We start from the raw sequence: 20,609 nt of genomic DNA on the forward strand, positions 1-20,609 counted from the left end.
CCTGTGGAACTCAGCCGGCGTGTCCTTGCGTCTTCTAGCTGGGAAGAAGCTGAAGTCGAGCTTGAGAACTCCATTGGCTCCACGGATTCTGCCTGGCTTCCAAGATGTGCTTCAGGTCTTGGCAGAGCAAGGAAGAGAACAATCAGTATATGCCATTTCTTAACGGGAAATCCCTTTTCTGCAAACCGGCTCTTAAAACCGTAGCCAACCCCTCCTGCACTTCAGTCTTACCCAGGGATTGTTATTCAATTAACCCAGGGCGACATTTAGAGCCCAATATATTAGCAGGTACATTTTTCAGTTTGGGGGTTTCTCTGTGAAGCCAGAGCACCCGGAGTCTAGCAAAGATGGGAAACCAACATGGCCTCCCGGAAGCCCAGTGTCCGAGAACTACATCTCCCGGCATGCTCTGGGAAAACAATATGGACTCCCGGAAACCCGGTGGCCAAGAACTACATTTCCCAGCACTCCCCAGAAAATTGAGCCTCGCAGCGTGCCGTAGGACGCCATTTTTTGCTCTGTTACATTACCGGTTTCGTGTTTATGGAGGGTTTTCCCGCCGTTTTGGCGGGTTTCCCCTCAATTTCGGGTTTTCAGCTCTCCATTTCAGAGTTCTTCCCCGCAATTTTGGGGTTCCTTCCCCTAATTTGGTGCTTCGCCCCCCCCCCCACTTTTGGGGTTCCCCCTCCATTTTGGGGATTCCCCCCAGTTCCAAGCCCCCCACAATTTTGGAGGCCCCCACCATCCTTTCTTGGCCTGCCACCCTAATATTAAGGTTCTTTCCCCCAATGTTGGGGTTCTCACCACATGTTTGAGGTTCCTTCCCTTAATTTGGGGCTTAGCTCCCCGGGATCTGGGGCTTTAACCCCAATTTTGGGGGTCCCCCCCAAGTTTGGGGATTCCTCCCCAGGTCTGGGGGGGGTCCACATTCAATTCTGGAATTTCACACTTCCATTTAAGTCTTCTTCCCCCCCAATATGGGGGTTCGCCCACCCAATTTTGGGGGTTCCTCCCCTAATTTGGGGGGGACACAACCGATTGTAGAGTCCCCCACCCTCCTTTTTTGGGTTCCCCCCTAATATTAAAAGTTCTTCCGCCCAATTTTGGGGGACCCCACAATTTTGACGTTCCTTCCCCTAACTTGGGGCTTCAACCCTTCAATTTTGGGGGGGGCTCCCACCCTCTTATTTTGGCCTTCCGCCCTAATATTAGGCCTAACCCCTAAGAACCTTGACCCCTAACGCTATGGCAACCACGGATCTAACCCTAACCCCTACCCCAACAAACCCTAGAAACCCTAACCCTAAAAACCCTTACAGCCCTAACCCGATAAAATTTACCACACTAAACCCCTGAAGACTGTTCTGGGGGGTCCACATTCAATTCTGGAATTTCACACTTCCGTTTAAGTGTTCTGCCCCCCCAATATGGGGGTTCGCCCACCCAATTTTGGGGGTTCCTCCCCTAATTGGGGGGGACACAACCAATTTTGGGGGGGACACAACCAATTTGGGGGGGGACACAACCAATTTGGGGGGTCCCCCCAATTTTAGAGTCCCCCACCCTCCTTTTTTGGGTTTCCCCCAATATTAAGAGCTCTTCCGCCCAATTTTGGGGGACCCCACAATTTTGACGTTTCTTCCCCTAAATTGGGGCTTCGACCCTTCAATTTTGGGGGGGGCTCCCCCCTTAGTTTGGCCTTCCACCCTAATATTGGGCCTTAGCCCTAAGAATCCTGACCCCTAACACTACGGCTCCCACGGATCTAACCCTAACCCCTACCCCAAAAAACCCTAGAAACCCTAACCCTAAAAACCCTTACAGTCCTAACCCGATAAAATTTACCACACTAGACCTACGCCTAAAAGCCCTAACCCTAAAAATTAAGACCCTCTAAACCCTAACCCAAAACGTAAAGATTCTCAAAGCCCTAACGCTGGAGACCCTAACCTTAAAAAAAAAAAAAAAATAAGACCTTAAAACCCTAACCCTAAATACCTGACCATAACTAAAACCCTAAGACCCTAACCCTAAAAACCCTATCAACACTAAAACCACAAAATACTTTAAAACCTTAACACACTAACCCCCAAACCCTAACCCTTATAACTCCAACCCTAACAACCTTAAAATCCTAACCCTAAACCCTGGAAACCCTAACCCTGAAACCCAACCCTAGTGCCTTAGCCCTGAAACCTTAAAACCCTAACACCTTATTAGAAACACTCTGTAACCAATACCATAGGCTCAGGCAAGTATCTCAGTGAGGTAGCATTTTTATTCACGATTGCAATGGCAGGCGTCCCACAAGCCACCTACTAGTTCCATAACACAGTTTATATAATTTTTTTTTTCCTCTCGGTGACCAGGACCCTCCCCAGTTTCCCCATTGACTGGGTAATCCATGTTCACAATCTATCCAGTGCTTCACAGAAAATACACAGCTGCTGGCCTGTTACTAGTCAATTTTATTTTTTTCTTGACTGTTTTCCTCTTTGAGGTGGTAATGTTTCTTACACCGTGATTTCCACCCAATTGCTCTAAGGATTCTGGTTGTCTGCATTTTACAAGGTTGTCTGTTAAGCTTTCTTATCACTGCAAGCATATATCAATACCACCTTCCTTCCCTCTAAACGATGTAACTCTGTGCAAAAACATTTTTATTCCCACAACCTTGATCCCCTTACCCTAAAATCCTTATTCTCTTTAACCCTAACAACTCTAACCACAACCCTAACCCTTCATATCAACCCCCCGACGCTAATGACACTGACTAATGATCCAAACCCCAAACCCCAGGCAACCAACAAAGAAACCGACACAAAGCTGAAAACTACAAAAAAGGCAAAACCCTGGATACAGACCCCAAATCACAAACACGCTACCAAAATGCTACAGAAAAGCCCCAGACGCAGGCCCCAAGCACTACAGCTAGGCCCCAGAAGCTCTAGACACATCCCAAAGCCAAAATGCAATCCCCAAACACTACAGAAAAGCCCCCAAACACCAGACACAGGCTGCAGAAGTCTACAAGCAGGCCCCAGCCACACCCGGATGCAGACCCCAACTGTCCACAAGCAGCTCCCAACCCACCCCCCCCATGAACTGGACCCCCCACCACCACCACCCAGATGCATGCCCCAGGCCCCAGGCCTCAGCCCCAGCCCCCACACCCCAGACTCAGGCCCCAAAGGTGTACAACCAGCTCCCAACTGCCCCCCTCAAAGGGAGGCCCCAAAGCCTGCCAGAGGACCCTAGAGCGTACAAGCAGCTCCCAACCCCCCCGGCACAGGCCCCAACCCCCCCCCCCAGACACAGGCCCCAAAGGTGTACAAGCAACTCCCCATCCTCCCCAGAGGCACGCCCCAAAGGTGTACAAACAGCCCCAACCCCCCAAGACCCAGACCCCTACAGCGTAGAAGCAGCTCCCAACCCCATGCCCCCAAGGCACATGCCCCAACCCCTCCCCCAAGGCAGGCCCTAACAGTGTACAAGCAGCTCCCACCCCCCCCCAGACGCAGGCCCCAAAGGTGTACAAGCAGGCCCCTACAGTATACAAGCAGCTCACAACCACCCCCCCAAAGGCAGGCCCCAACCCCTTCCAGATGCAAGCCCGAAAGGTTAAAACCAGCTCCAACCCCCCAACCCCCCTGCCCCGCGCAGACGCAGGCCCCAAAGGTGTACAAGCAGTTCCCAACCCCTCCAAGGCAGGCCCCAAAAGTGTACAGGCAGGCCCCTACAGTGTAGAAACGCTCCAACCCCTCCCCTTCCACCTCGAGGGAGGCCCTCCCCCCCCAGTATACACGAAGCTCCCAACCCCCTCTCAGAGGAATGCCTAAAAAAGTATGCAAGCAGCTCCTAACACCCCCCCACCCCCCCCCCAAAAGAGGCAGTCCCCAAAGGTGTACAAGCAGGCCCTCAAATCCCTTAGGTGTACAAGCAGGCCCTTCAAATCCCTTAGCCCCTGCGCCAGCTTTATTGGCGAGCAGCGAGGCTGGGGGGGGAGGGGGGCAAGACAGCCTTAAATAAAATACAAATATAGAAAGTGTTATAAATGGCTGTTATAAATCCAAATAGGATTACAATCAAAGTTTACAATTTATTAAACGAATAGAGGCAAGCAAGCAGCGCTGGATGCGCCGGGAGTCTCTGCTCCCCCAGGACGCACACCTGTTACGTAAGGCGGCTGGTTTTGATGCTCCCAGGCTAATACATATTCATTACTACTTCGAGAAGAGGCAGGGTTATTAGAATTGGTTTCCGGAATCCGAAACCCCTCCCAGGGGCGCCTGCGTACCAGTCTCTGGTGGTCTCTCGGGGCTTGCTCGGGCTGAATGCTGGTTGTCTTCCTCCCAGGCTTTTGTCCTTCAATTGTCCTTCAGCTCCCCCTTCCTCCTCGTTTGGGAGCCTCTGCGCCGGATTTCAGAAACTCTAGCAACATCCCCTGCAGTAGTCAGCACTTTTCCCTAAAAACCCCTTTGTTCTCTTATCACCTAGACCCGGGCCTCGATGTTAACCCTTCAAATCCCTTAGTGACACGAATTGCTGGACCATTCCTTACAAAAGGAAGGATAAAATATGTAGAGGAGCAATGGCACACGCGAAAGCCCAGCGCCGCGGGCAGAGGCAGCGAAGGTTGACGGCAGAACAGTGCTCGGTTTGAACACGGAGAGGGAAAGCGAGGGGAAGGTGGCCGAAGCCGGCCGCAGTCTCTGAGCTCTCCTCCTCCTGATTGTTTTCTCTCAAAGCCATTTCTGTCTGTGTGCGGGCACCCGGAGCCGGCAGAAGTCCCCGTGAAGTCCTTCGGCAGGACGGAGGGCTGCGTGGGCTCCAGTGAGAGAGGGAGTTAGGAGAATCTTATCAAGTAGAGATAGAGCGCTGACAGCGTTAAACTAGGATGCTACTTAGCGTCTTTGCTAACTATGGTGCATTGTGCCAATTAACTAAAGCAAGAAGCCTTGGGCCCCTTACCAAGGTCAGTCTCCTAATAAGAGAGTGAGCCTGTCTTAAGAAACTGGGAGAAACTGGTCCTGCAGATGGACAAGAGCCAAGGAGCAACTGAGTCTGTGCAAAGACAAGAGGTCAACTAGCGGTGACGAGGAAGAGTCATCAATCTTCATGCCCACGACCTCCCATGCTGCCCAGCGCTGAATAAACATACCTACTTTACAATCTCACTGATTGTGGAGTCCCTTTTCCGCAAGTCACTAGCAGCGGTTTCTTCCGCAGAGGTTTTCCCAGAGCCGCTTCAAAGCTTCCCTCGCGGAGCTGGGGCATCGCAGGGGGTCGTCAAAGCACGCACGCGCACACACACACACACGCACACACACACACACAGGCGTTGTTGTCCAAACAGAAAGTATTTACAACAAATTCGACAAGCGGTTTTCCTCTGCCAGCAGCAAATGCCTGAGGGCCCCTACAGCTTCACAAATCATAGCACAAAGAGCCTAAAGTTCCTCTAAAATTTAGGGAAATGATTCAAAATAGATCTGCTAGGGGAAAACGATCACTGGCGGCAGGGTACACAATACACGCGAGTCTCAGCTCTCCTCCGCAGGGTCAGTGCCCACGCCCAAGTGCGACGCTGATGGCACCCGAGCATTTGCTGTAGCAGGCAGCAGAGACAGCAGCTCAGGGGAGCAATTTTAAAAACCAGGAGGCACTTAAACCAACCCTTAATTGACCCAGTTACTGCAGGAGAGTCCTGACTACTCGCCCTGGAGTCCTACTGTCACCAGCAAAAAGCACCAACCAAAGCTTGGGGGAACTTTGGTACAGCACAAGAGAAGGGAGTGGGGGTAGCGTAGCCGTATCGCAGAGCTGCTGCTTTTCACACCATTTTATCATCCCTGATAATTGAAAGTAAGGCCGGGTGGGCTGACCCCACCACCACCACTCCTGGCAGCATGTTTGGTCCACAACGCTAGAATAATTATTTTGCTCCCTCCCGCCCCTACAGCTTCATCATCTGAAAAGATTACAGTCAAAACAATGGCATACACAAATAAAAGTCAAGAGTTGACATAGTAACTCCGGGATTTGGGTATCAACTGTCCGAGAAATCAGAACACCCAGGCTTCACAATGTGCCCAACATCGAGCTGTGCCAAGGGGGGGCGGAAGGAAGAAGCTTTCCGTTTAAGCCTTCAGAGCATCGCTCCATCACTACGTCAATTCACAGCCACCACAGCGTGCCGATGGACATCTTTCTGTGCCAAAAGAAACAAGTGCTTTGTCCTCTTGATATCAAAGGTAGCCACCTATAGTTACGGAACCATGCACAAGACCTTAACTCTGACCAGCAGGAAAACTTAGGACAACTGAGTGCAGATCCTGCCAATTTCTACCAGTTCCAACTGTGCTTTAAGTCTCATTGCAAAGCCTCAGTTAGAAAAAGGATCACCTCAGGGTATCCAACAAGAAGAAGAGTTGTTTTCTTTTTTTGTTTTTTTTTTTTTTTTCAATATACCATAGGACTATGCAGTTCAATCATCAATCATCTTGGAAAGCTCAAGGAGGAGGTCATCCTCATCCTTCCCTGGGTCCAAGTCGAGCTCGGCTTCCAGTATGCCGTCTGAGAGTTCCCAAAGTAGCATCTCTAAATCCTTGTCTACAGATACGGGCGCGTTGCCTGTGGAACTCAGCCGGCGTGTCCTTGCTTCTTCTAGCTGGGAAGAAGCTGAAGTCGAGCTTGAGAACTCCATTGGCTCCATGGATTCTGCCTGGCTTCCAAGATGTGCTTCAGGTCTTGGCAGAGCAAGGAAGAGAACAATCAGTATATGCCATTTCTTAACGGGAAATCCCTTTTCTGCAAACCGGCTCTTAAAACCGTAGCCAACCCCTCCTGCACTTCAGTCTTACCCAGGGATTGTTATTCAATTAACCCAGGGCGACATTTAGAGCCCAATATATTAGCAGGTACATTTTTCAGTTTGGGGGTTTCTCTGTGAAGCCAGAGCACCCGGAGTCTAGCAAAGATGGGAAACCAACATGGCCTCCCGGAAGCCCAGTGTCCGAGAACTACATCTCCCGGCATGCTCTGGGAAAACAATATGGACTCCCGGAAACCCGGTGGCCAAGAACTACATTTCCCAGCACTCCCCAGAAAATTGAGCCTCGCAGCGTGCCGTAGGACGCCATTTTTTGCTCTGTTACATTACCGGTTTCGTGTTTATGGAGGGTTTTCCCGCCGTTTTGGGGGGTTTCCCCTCAATTTCAGGTTTTCAGCTCTCCATTTCAGAGTTCTTCCCCGCAATTTTGGGGTTCCTTCCCCTAATTTGGTGCTTCGCCCCCCCCCCCACTTTTGGGGTTCCCCCTCCATTTTGGGGATTCCCCCCAGTTCCAAGCCCCCCACAATTTTGGAGGCCCCCACCATCCTTTCTTGGCCTGCCACCCTAATATTAAGGTTCTTTCCCCCAATGTTGGGGTTCTCACCACATGTTTGAGGTTCCTTCCCTTAATTTGGGGCTTAGCTCCCCGGGATCTGGGGCTTTAACCCCAATTTTGGGGGTCCCCCCCAAGTTTGGGGATTCCTCCCCAGGTCTGGGGGGGGTCCACATTCAATTCTGGAATTTCACACTTCCATTTAAGTCTTCTTCCCCCCCAATATGGGGGTTCGCCCACCCAATTTTGGGGGTTCCTCCCCTAATTTGGGGGGGACACAACCGATTGTAGAGTCCCCCACCCTCCTTTTTTGGGTTCCCCCCTAATATTAAAAGTTCTTCCGCCCAATTTTGGGGGACCCCACAATTTTGACGTTCCTTCCCCTAACTTGGGGCTTCAACCCTTCAATTTTGGGGGGGGCTCCCACCCTCTTATTTTGGCCTTCCGCCCTAATATTAGGCCTAACCCCTAAGAACCTTGACCCCTAACGCTATGGCAACCACGGATCTAACCCTAACCCCTACCCCAACAAACCCTAGAAACCCTAACCCTAAAAACCCTTACAGCCCTAACCCGATAAAATTTACCACACTAAACCCCTGAAGACTGTTCTGGGGGGTCCACATTCAATTCTGGAATTTCACACTTCCGTTTAAGTGTTCTGCCCCCCCAATATGGGGGTTCGCCCACCCAATTTTGGGGGTTCCTCCCCTAATTGGGGGGGACACAACCAATTTTGGGGGGGACACAACCAATTTGGGGGGGGACACAACCAATTTGGGGGGTCCCCCCAATTTTAGAGTCCCCCACCCTCCTTTTTTGGGTTTCCCCCAATATTAAGAGCTCTTCCACCCAATTTTGGGGGACCCCACAATTTTGACGTTTCTTCCCCTAAATTGGGGCTTCGACCCTTCAATTTTGGGGGGGGCTCCCCCCTTAGTTTGGCCTTCCACCCTAATATTGGGCCTTAGCCCTAAGAACCCTGACCCCTAACACTACGGCTCCCACGGATCTAACCCTAACCCCTACCCCAAAAAACCCTAGAAACCCTAACCCTAAAAACCCTTACAGTCCTAACCCGATAAAATTTACCACACTAGACCTACGCCTAAAAGCCCTAACCCTAAAAATTAAGACCCTCTAAACCCTAACCCAAAACGTAAAGATTCTCAAAGCCCTAACGCTGGAGACCCTAACCTTAAAAAAAAAAAATAAGACCTTAAAACCCTAACCCTAAATACCTGACCATAACTAAAACCCTAAGACCCTAACCCTAAAAACCCTATCAACACTAAAACCACAAAATACTTTAAAACCTTAACACACTAACCCCCAAACCCTAACCCTTATAACTCCAACCCTAACAACCTTAAAATCCTAACCCTAAACCCTGGAAACCCTAACCCTGAAACCCAACCCTAGTGCCTTAGCCCTGAAACCTTAAAACCCTAACACCTTATTAGAAACACTCTGTAACCAATACCATAGGCTCAGGCAAGTATCTCAGTGAGGTAGCATTTTTATTCACGATTGCAATGGCAGGCGTCCCACAAGCCACCTACTAGTTCCATAACACAGTTTATATAATTTTTTTTTTCCTCTCGGTGACCAGGACCCTCCCCAGTTTCCCCATTGACTGGGTAATCCATGTTCACAATCTATCCAGTGCTTCACAGAAAATACACAGCTGCTGGCCTGTTACTAGTCAATTTTATTTTTTTCTTGACTGTTTTCCTCTTTGAGGTGGTAATGTTTCTTACACCGTGATTTCCACCCAATTGCTCTAAGGATTCTGGTTGTCTGCATTTTACAAGGTTGTCTGTTAAGCTTTCTTATCACTGCAAGCATATATCAATACCACCTTCCTTCCCTCTAAACGATGTAACTCTGTGCAAAAACATTTTTATTCCCACAACCTTGATCCCCTTACCCTAAAATCCTTATTCTCTTTAACCCTAACAACTCTAACCACAACCCTAACCCTTCATATCAACCCCCCGACGCTAATGACACTGACTAATGATCCAAACCCCAAACCCCAGGCAACCAACAAAGAAACCGACACAAAGCTGAAAACTACAAAAAAGGCAAAACCCTGGATACAGACCCCAAATCACAAACACGCTACCAAAATGCTACAGAAAAGCCCCAGACGCAGGCCCCAAGCACTACAGCTAGGCCCCAGAAGCTCTAGACACATCCCAAAGCCAAAATGCAATCCCCAAACACTACAGAAAAGCCCCCAAACACCAGACACAGGCTGCAGAAGTCTACAAGCAGGCCCCAGCCACACCCGGATGCAGACCCCAACTGTCCACAAGCAGCTCCCAACCCACCCCCCCCATGAACTGGACCCCCCACCACCACCACCCAGATGCATGCCCCAGGCCCCAGGCCTCAGCCCCAGCCCCCACACCCCAGACTCAGGCCCCAAAGGTGTACAACCAGCTCCCAACTGCCCCCCTCAAAGGGAGGCCCCAAAGCCTGCCAGAGGACCCTAGAGCGTACAAGCAGCTCCCAACCCCCCCGGCACAGGCCCCAACCCCCCCCCCCAGACACAGGCCCCAAAGGTGTACAAGCAACTCCCCATCCTCCCCAGAGGCACGCCCCAAAGGTGTACAAACAGCCCCAACCCCCCAAGACCCAGACCCCTACAGCGTAGAAGCAGCTCCCAACCCCATGCCCCCAAGGCACATGCCCCAACCCCTCCCCCAAGGCAGGCCCTAACAGTGTACAAGCAGCTCCCACCCCCCCCCAGACGCAGGCCCCAAAGGTGTACAAGCAGGCCCCTACAGTATACAAGCAGCTCACAACCACCCCCCCAAAGGCAGGCCCCAACCCCCTCCAGATGCAAGCCCGAAAGGTTAAAACCAGCTCCAACCCCCCAACCCCCCCCGCCCCGCGCAGACGCAGGCCCCAAAGGTGTACAAGCAGTTCCCAACCCCTCCAAGGCAGGCCCCAAAAGTGTACAGGCAGGCCCCTACAGTGTAGAAACGCTCCAACCCCTCCCCTTCCACCTCGAGGGAGGCCCTCCCCCCCCAGTATACACGAAGCTCCCAACCCCCTCTCAGAGGAATGCCTAAAAAAGTATACAAACAGCTCCTAACACCACCCCCCCCCCCAAAAGAGGCAGTCCCCAAAGGTGTACAAGCAGGCCCTCAAATCCCTTAGGTGTACAAGCAGGCCCTTCAAATCCTTTAGCCCCTGCGCCAGCTTTATTGGCGAGCAGCGAGGCTGGGGGGGGAGGGGGGCAAGACAGCCTTAAATAAAATACAAATATAGAAAGTGTTATAAATGGCTGTTATAAATCCAAATAGGATTACAATCAAAGTTTACAATTTATTAAACGAATAGAGGCAAGCAAGCAGCGCTGGATGCGCCGGTGATTCAAAGATCATAAATCCAATTTCTTTAAGTGATTTATTCTTTATTGACGGCGCCGGATGCACGGGGGATCTTTCCGCCTATCGTGCATCCCGAAGTGAAAAGCCGTCCCAAATTTATACATCACAGTGATTAATATTTTATTAACGCCTATACATATTCATTATCTAACCCCGCCTACTCTCGCTTCTCATGCTAATCAGTTTTTTGTGTCCTGCGCCTGCGCAGATCCTCTCAGTGGTCTTGGGCAGGGGTCGTCGAGCTGTGGTCGGTGGTCTCAGAGAGGAAGGCCATAAGTCTTCCTCACAGTGTACTTTTCACCCTTGGTCAGGATTCTGCTGATTTAGCTTTCTTCCTAACCGCAAGGACTGTTTTTTCTTCGAATCTTCTGCTCATTATTTTCTTATCTTGGATTCCAATGTCTTGTTCGAGATATATTGCCCGTATATGTCCTATTTCGAGATACATTGTCCGTACATCTGTTTCCTGCCCTACACCTAATGTTCTGTTCTCCTTTAATAGTTTCATTCTTAACCCTTTCTTATCTGGAATCGCCTCAGCTTCCCTAATCAATCCCCCCTTTTCTTTTCCCCATGCAAATTCTTTTGCATTGCATGCCCTTATCATTAGCAGTATCGCAGTAACATACATACAAATATTCCTACTGCCAATAACATAACCAGATCAGTAAAAACTTGTTCTAACTATTGAAAATTGGGTAACCATGAGGTTAACTTATTCCATATTTCCTCAAAGCCCCATGAAATGTTATCCTTACTAATCTTATACAGAACCTTTGTTTGTTTCTATATTTCCTCTATGTCGGTAGAGACCTTTCCGAATACAAAAATTCTTCTTCCCAGCCTCTACGATATGTATCCCTCAATACCTTGCCATGTACTCTCGTCAGGGAAGCTAATATTGCCATTCGTTGTAACAATTTCCAATTCCAAACAAGTATTACAAAAGATAATATTAAACTTATACCAACTAACATCAATAGAACAATAATTGGGTGACACAATGTGTTCAAAATCCCAGTTGCAGTTGGCGACCATCCAAAGAGTTTGTCCCACCAGCTATGATCTGTGTCTTGTTTTACTCTTTGCAAAACTCTGTTTATTTCTTTTGTATCATGGTGGACAGTGATTAAAGTCTTCTCTCCATCTTCCTGAATGCCTTTTAAAATTTTGATCAGGTCTTGGTGTTTAAGTAATTGCTTCACTAGCGTGAGGTTCATCCCAATAGGTGTGGGTAATAACTTGTGATACATTGTGTTGTTGGACTTGATCAACTGGTGGGATACCACTGGTGCTGAATATAAAAAATCACACCCGATGATTCTAACAAAGTTACAAATACAAAAGTTAGAGTGATTTTTGCTAGGTAGAGTTATGTTTTCCTCATCTACTTCTACAAAAGCACAAGCAGTCCTTAAACACACACAGCCTTGACCAATATATACAAGCACAGTCTTTTGACTAGTATTTGGATGAATTTCAAAGTGGCAAACACCTTGCTCAGTGTCAAGACAGACATCCTGAGCATCAATTGTGTTGCTCTCACAAATAAATCCTTGTTGTTCCCGGGTAACACATGATTCTAGATTCACAGACTGCCATTTCCCGTTCTTCATCCGGGCCCAGGTTCTATGCTCCGAAGGATAGAGCACTGTTTCCTCATGATTTAACCCTAGTGCAACAATGGGGTGGATAACATAAACTGTAGCATTACGTATAGTAAGCACAAAGGCAGTAGCCATGTTAATAATGGGATCATAGGTAAAATTTACCAGAGTCCACCAAGATTGGAACTTCTTTTCAAAATCATTGGCATTGTCCCAAACAATCTTTCGGACTTCAGCCGGAAAAATGCCTTCACTTCCTTCCCTAATGATCAAGGCAGCCGTTGCCTGCATCCATAACTGTACCTGTATACAACTAAGAGCTAAAGATACATTATCTTGCGCCATACTAAGTGCATCTATTATTAGTCTGTGGTCCTGGTCTTCAGCCTTTTCCCATATTGGTAACACCTTTGAAACTTGCCATTGGCTAGTTCCCAATGCCAGTAAGGATGATTGCAGGGGCTGTTTTAGTTTTGTCAAATCGCTTGTTGCTGTGGCTAGCTTATTCATTAGTATTTCTGAATCAATTCCATTTAAAACTCCTAATCCTGTTCCTAGCATTCCAGTTAAGTCTCTTTGTGTTCTGCCCCTGAGGTGTACTTGCTTTTGTGACCATATTGTCCAGCCTTCTAATGATGTCTTTAGGAAAGGAGAACAGGCTGGTTGAACTGCTGAGATGTTAATTTGTATTAGCAATTCAACACGCTTGAGAGACCATTCTGGATTAAATAACAATTGTTGTTGGCCTGTGTTCCTTACTACATATGGGCCTGTTTCATAAATTTTGGGTTCCAGCTTGACTGGGGCTTGGGCATAGGTTGTAGGGGAAGGAAGTGCAATAGGGGGTCTCACTGTTGTAGGAAGTATAGCATATATTGTAAAATTTATCATGAGGCTCTCGCCTTCCTTGATCTCGAGCTTTTGACCATTATTAGTCCAAAAACAGTTAACTGCTACAGTCTGTGTTAATATAAAATTATACCAACAATCTAATTTACCTGGGCGGATACAACCTTCTTGTTGGCCACTTTTGGAAGTCTGTTTTACTAAAATCCCCGTTGCTTTCTCGTGGGCTGTTCCATTAATCATACGGCACCCTATTTCAATTTCGTCCCCTACAGTTCTTTGGTGTATCCACCCTTCCCCTAAATTTCGCCATTCTGATAATGCATGTAAATGATCACCATTTGTTCGCCAAATAACCACAACAGCTAACTTTCCATTAATGCTCTTATCCTCTGTGGTTACGGCTTCAGACCAAGGCCACCCACCATTCTCTATCATCATAGAAGCACCTTCCAATTCTTGAATCACAATTACAACTATAAGCCACAGAAATAAAACAATTCTGTTAACTAAATTTCTGCTAACTACATTACTAAATACTCCTGACCATAGTGTCTTCATTTCGCTTGACTGAACTTTAGTTTCAGTTCACCGTCACCCAGCGTTACTTTCCAGGGGGCTTTTGGAGCTTTCTTCACTCTCGAATAATGGATCCAGGCCGTTTGCTCCTTAATCTTGATGGCGGTATGTGTTGTCAGCAGCACCTGGTATGGTCCCGTCCACTTTTCTTCCAAAGGGCGACCTGCAAATGCTTTTACATACACATAATCCCCAGGTTTAAAGGGGTGGATTGGTTGGTCCAGCCCTCTAGCCCTGGTTCCTGAGACAACTTTAGATATTTGATCCAACTGTTTTTGGAGTCCTATTAAATAATTATACAAGTATCCCGACCCCAGTTGCGTCAGGTCCTCCCCGCTGAACAAAAACTGATAGGGTCTTCCGTATAATATTTCAAAAGGGCTTAGATTTTCCTTTGTCCGTGGTTTTACTCTAATTCTAAGTAAAGCCAAAGGGAGAGACTGAGGCCATGATAAATTAGTCTCTTGCCCTATTTTGGCTATTTGTTGTTTGATTAGATGATTCATCTTTTCCACTTGTCCGCTTGCCTGTGGTCTGTAAGGGGTATGGAGTTGCCAGTCTACCCCTAAGACCTTACTTACTTCTTGAACTATTTGCGCACAAAAATGAGAGCCTCTATCTGAGGACATTGCTGCCGGAATTCCGAAACGCGGTATTATCTCATTCAGTAAAACCTTAACCACTTCTCTTGCCTTGTTGGTTCGACAGGGAAAAGCCTCCGGCCACCCGGAAAAAGTATCTGTCAAAACCAACAAGTATCGATACCCCCCTTTTCTTGGCAGTTCTGAAAAATCTATCTGCCATTGTTGTCCTGGATAGTTTCCTTTACTGATTATTCCGAACTTTACCCTATTTTCTGTATTAGGGTTATGATGCAAACAAATACTGCATTGCTGGGTTACTTGTTTTACCGTAGTATACAGATTTCTTCCCACCAAGACTCGACTCAGATTTTTATATAAGGTGTCTGCTCCCCAATGAGTGTTATTATGTTCTGCCATGACCATAGGCCATATTAAATTAGAGGGTAGTACAACCCTATTATCTTTCAGGTATACCCATCCATCACTCCTTGCTTTTCCTCCCAGGTCCCCAATTAACTTTTGATCTTCCCGTGTGTACCTAGGTTCCTGTCCTTCACCTAAAGTTTGTATTTTACCGTCTGGTATTAAAGTGAGCGCTTCTGCCTCAGCCAATCCGGCCACCCTTTTTGCTTCTTGGTCAGCCAATCGGTTCCCTACCTCGAAGTCAGCGGTTCCTTTTTGGTGTCCCCGGCAATGTATAACAGCCACCTTCTCTGGGTGCTTTACCGCTTCCAACAACTTCAAAATCTCCTCAGCATATTTTATTTGTTTTCCTTGGGCCGTTAATAATCCTCGTTCCTTCCAGATAGCCCCATGTGCATGCACCACACCAAATGCATACTTAGAGTCTGTCCAGATATTTACTTTCTTTCCTGCTGCTAGTTCCAATGCCCGCGTAAGGGCAATTATTTCTGCTTTCTGAGCAGACGTCCCAAGGGGTAATGGTTTCGACTCAATTACCTGTTGAGTGGTCGTCACCGCATACCCTGCTTTGCGTTGTCCTTGTTTCACAAAGCTGCTTCCATCAGTATACCATGATTCGTCCGCGTCTTCCAAGGGCTCCTCCTTGAGATCTGGTCGGCTAGAATACACAGTTTCCATAGTTTCGATACAATCGTGGACCACTGGCTCGTCAGGAGCGTTACTAAGGAAAGAAGCTGGGTTCACAATGTTAGTAACCACACTTTCTACGTCATCTTGCTCCACCAGTATTGCTTGGTATTTTAAAAATCTTTGAGGGGATAACCAGTGTGCCCCTTTCTGCTCCAAGACTGCCGAGACAGTGTGTGATACCAGCACGGTTATCTTCTGTCCCATAGTGAACTTCCGAGCCTCCTGTATATTCATGATGACAGCGGCCACCGCTCGAAGGCAACCCGGCCAACCTTTACTTACTTCATCCAGTTGTTTAGAGAAGTAGGCCACAGCTCTCCTGTAGGGGCCCAGCTTCTGTGCCAGCACCCCTAGAGCCATCCCTTGTCTCTCATAGGAGTACAACCAAAAGGGTTTAGACAAGTCCGGTAGACCCAAAGCTGGTGCTCGCATTAACTCCAATTTAAGCTTCTTAAAGGCAGCCCGTGCTTCCCCCGTCCAGACCAATTTCGATTGGTTATTCTTGATGAGGTCATATAGGGGTTTTACAATTAGTCCATAATTATTAATCCATAGACGGCACCAACCTGTCATCCCTAGAAAAGTTTGTAATTCCTTAATGGTCTGTGGTTCTGGGGTACGGCAGATAGTTTCTTTCCGTTCTGTTCCTAACTCCCTTTGTCCCCCTGAAATCTCAAACCCCAAGTAAGTTACACGTGACTGAATCAGCTGAGCCTTCTGTTGAGAGACTCGATACCCATTCAAACCCAGAAAATTAAGGAGACTTATCGTCCATTGCATGCAGCTGCTCCTATTCTCAGTGGCTATCAAAAGGTCATCAACGTATTGCAGCAGAACTCCTTCGGTGTTTGGGGCCTCCCAAACCTCAAGCTCTTTTGCTAGTTGATTCCCAAAAATCGTGGGGCTGTTTTTGAATCCCTGCGGCAATACGGTCCAGGTCAATTGAGCCTTTCGTCCTGAGTCTGGATTTTCCCATTCAAAAGCAAAAAGCTTCTGACTTTCTGGGGCTAAAGTCAGGCAGAAGAAGGCATCTTTTAAATCCAGTACGGTAAACCAAACTAAATTATCTTTTAATTTAGTCAGTAATGTGTACGGGTTGGCTACCACAGGGTGTATATCTTCAGTGATCTTATTTATAGCTCTTAAATCCTGCACTAATCTATAGTTCTTCCCATCTGGCTTCTTAATTGGTAGTATAGGAGTATTATATTTCAGATTCACACTCAACCAGCAGTCCATGTTTTAAAAACTTATCCACTATCCCCTTAATTCCTTTCCTGTCTTCTAATCTTAGGGGATATTGCTTAATCTTAACTGGCCTTTCCCCTGGCTTTAATCTCACCACTATCGGGGCTGCATTTTTGGCTCGCCCAGGGATGTCAGTAGCCCAGACTCCTGGGTAAACTTGGTCTAAAATCTCCGAAGGTACTTTACCGATGGGGTCTGCTTGTATCAGCGTTAAGCTTAGCGCGGTTATCAGCTTTTCTTCTCTCACCTTTAACCCCACCTTCCCTTTTTCAAAGACAATTTCCGCTTCTAATTGTTCTAGTAAATCTCGCCCCAGCAAAGACTTCGGGGATCCTGGTAAATATAAAAACCTATGTATTCCCATCTGTTTCCCTAACTTATATTTTAAAGGCCTTAGGAAAAAGGCTTTCTCGTGCTGGCCTGTAGCTCCTATCACCGTCACAAAATCCTCATCCTCTGGTATCAATTTCTGGTTTAACACAGAATAAGTCGCTCCTGTGTCAATTAAAAACTCCACTTCCTGTCCTGATTTCCCTAGCTTAATTTTAACCAGCGGATCTGCTAGGGTAGAATCCCCCGGTCCACTTCATTGGTCGGGAGATACACTAGCTACCATCAACCTGTTCTTCTCCCATTGTTTCTGACATTCCCTTTTCCAATGACCCACTTCCCTACAATATGCACACTGATTCGGTCTCAGGGGAGGCTTTACTGACCTTCCCCTTATCCCATTCCCTCTTCCTTTTCCCCGAAAAGGTTCTTCTTGCCTCTGTAAGGCCGCAACAGTTGCCGCAGCAATAGCCCTACCCAGCCTTTGTTTCTCATTCCCTTCTCGATTCCTAAATACCCTCCATGCCTCTTCCACCAGCCTTTCTAAATCTCTCACATCCGGCTCTTTCATTTTCTGAAGCTTCTGCCTTATATCGTCCGCAGACTGACCCAAGAACAATGATACTAGCTGGACTTTACCTTCCTCAGAAGAGGGGTCTATCGTTGTAAATTTTTGCATTGCTGTCCTTAGCCGATCGAGAAATTCTGACGGGGTCTCAGTTTGCCCCTGTTTTATGGTATATAACCTAGACCAGTTTACAGACTTTGGTATCGCACTTTCCAAGGCGATCCTAATCCATTCCTGATATCTTTTTAATAACCTATAATCACCCTCATCATTATAGTCCCAGTTTGGGTCCACTCTGGGCACATATACCTCCACAGTTCCAGGTAAAACTGACGTTACCTGGGTCTGTACTTGAGTTTGTGCATTCTTAATTACCAGTTGCTTTTCCAGTTTCCGATAATGCTGCCAGCATTATCTCTATATCTTTCCAATCGGGATCTAAATTCTTTCCAATCAGCTCAAACCTCCGGGCCACTGATTCTGGATCATCCCGGTATCCTTTCACAGCTTCCTTCCGTGAATCTAACTCGGCAGTTGTGAAAGGTACTTTTATCCGAGCTGGTCCGTTAGCCCCCATAGCCTGTCGTAACGGGGCTTGAATAACGGGCCCGACCTTACTTCGGGTTCGAGCCGTGATCGGGGTAAAGTCTCCATTCCCCCAACTCTCATTTTTCTTATCTATTCTGCCGTTTCCTGGTCTCGCCCCCACGCCTTGTTCTATTATCTGGGGCGGGAGGACATAATCCTCCATTCTCTCCTCTGACTCATTCAATTTCAAACATCTCTGCCCGATACTGCACGCCGAACAACATCTTTTCATTTTTCCTGCCCCTTCCTTCTTCATATCCTTTTCTATTGCCAGGATCAAAGGATCCTGTGGGGCTAAGTTAATTCCACACTCCTTCTGCCATTCCGGGTGGTTTCTCAAAGTGAAAAACATATCTGCGTATGACACCTCATCCCACTTTCCCTCTCTCCTTAGAAACAACATTAACTGTAGTAAAGTATTATAATTTAAGGTTCCATTCAGTGGCCATTTCCCTCACAATCCAACTTATAAAGTGGCCACCATTGATTACAATATTTTATCAACGTTTTCTTATTTTCAGTTCCACCGGGGGATCCCCCTATATTTTTCCAATGACTCAAGATACATCCCAACGGGCTTTTCTTTGGAATCCCACTACTCTGCTGCCCCCCCATGTTACAGTTCAGAATGTTTCTTGTTACACAATACAAGCCGGCAGCTTTCCACAATAACACCAAGATCCTAGTAACGTTATAAAGTGTACAATCAAAATCCCAAAGACAATAGCCAAGGTCAAGTTCCACATTTAAACACAACGTAACACTAACCTCGCATGCAAAGGTTATTTGTTTCCCAACAGCAACTGAGTGCTTTCCAAAAAACCAAATGCCGTCCTGCAGAAAACTTTTACTTTCCGACTTACAGACGACCCCAATTGACCGGTCAACCAAATAAACCAAAATAAAGAATATAATCACTTACAATGATGGGGTCCGTGTCTGCCTCCGCAGTGATCCGTTGAGTCGAGGAGTCCCTCCGGGAAATCCCGGGGGTACCCTAGGGAGTCCTGTTCCCAGCGGGTCCTGCGGTCCGACAGAGAAGAAGTCCCATCTGGGTCGCCAGATTGATTCAAAGATCATAAATCCAATTTCTTTAAGTGATTTATTCTTTATTGACGGCGCCGGATGCACGGGGGATCTTTCCGCCTATCGTGCATCCCGAAGTGAAAAGCCGTCCCAAATTTATACATCACAGTGATTAATATTTTATTAACGCCTATACATATTCATTATCTAACCCCGCCTACTCTCGCTTCTCATGCTAATCAGTTTTTTGTGTCCTGTGCCTGCGCAGATCCTCTCAGTGGTCTTGGGCAGGGGTCGTCGAGCTGTGGTCGGTGGTCTCAGAGAGGAAGGCCATAAGTCTTCCTCACAGTGTACTTTTCACCCTTGGTCAGGATTCTGCTGATTTAGCTTTCTTCCTAACCGCAAGGACTGTTTTTTCTTCGAATCTTCTGCTCATTATTTTCTTATCTTGGATTCCAATGTCTTGTTCGAGATATATTGCCCGTATATGTCCTATTTCGAGATACATTGTCCGTACATCTGTTTCCTGCCCTACACCTAATGTTCTGTTCTCCTTTAATAGTTTCATTCTTAACCCTTTCTTATCTGGAATCGCCTCAGCTTCCCTAATCACCGGGAGTCTCTGCTCCCCCAGGACGCACACCTGTTACGTAAGGCGGCTGGTTTTGATGCTCCCAGGCTAATACATATTCATTACTACTTCGAGAAGAGGCAGGGTTATTAGAATTGGTTTCCGGAATCCGAAACCCCTCCCAGGGGCGCCTGCGTACCAGTCTCTGGTGGTCTCTCGGGGCTTGCTCGGGCTGAATGCTGGTTGTCTTCCTCTCAGGCTTTTGTCCTTCAATTGTCCTTCATCTCCCCCTTCCTCCTCGTTTGGGAGCCTCTGTGCCGGATTTCAGAAACTCTAGCAACATCCCCTGCAGTAGTCAGCACTTTTCCCTAAAAACCCCTTTGTTCTCTTATCACCTAGACCCGGGCCTCGATGTTAACTCTTCAAATCCCTTAGTGACACGAATTGCTGGACCATTCCTTACAAAAGGAAGGATAAAATATGTAGAGGAGCAATGGCACACGCGAAAGCCCAGCGCCGCGGGCAGAGGCAGCGAAGGTTGACGGCAGAACAGTGCTCGGTTTGAACACGGAGAGGGAAAGCGAGGGGAAGGTGGCCGAAGCCGGCCGCAGTCTCTGAGCTCTCCTCCTCCTGATTGTTTTCTCTCAAAGCCATTTCTGTCTGTGTGCGGGCACCCGGAGCCGGCAGAAGTCCCCGTGAAGTCCTTCGGCAGGACGGAGGGCTGCGTGGGCTCCAGTGAGAGAGGGAGTTAGGAGAATCT

The 20,609-nt window shown here is 47.7% G+C and overlaps 1 long non-coding RNA gene across 1 annotated transcript; it reads right to left on the minus strand.

The window, feature by feature from the left end:
• Positions 1-10,791: 10,791 nt before the first annotated feature.
• Positions 10,792-20,410, minus strand: LOC310890420. The gene is made up of 2 exons (XR_014577253.1): positions 19,021-20,410; positions 10,792-13,993 (listed from the first exon to the last, which is right to left on the minus strand). It is a non-coding gene; the product is annotated as an uncharacterized lncRNA (long non-coding RNA).
• Between the last annotated feature and the right edge of the window lie 199 nt (positions 20,411-20,609).

The sequence above is a fragment of the Anser anser genome (assembly GCF_964211835.1).
Source record: "Anser anser genome assembly, contig: HAP1_SCAFFOLD_98, whole genome shotgun sequence".
Classification (NCBI taxonomy): domain Eukaryota; kingdom Metazoa; phylum Chordata; class Aves; order Anseriformes; family Anatidae; genus Anser; species Anser anser.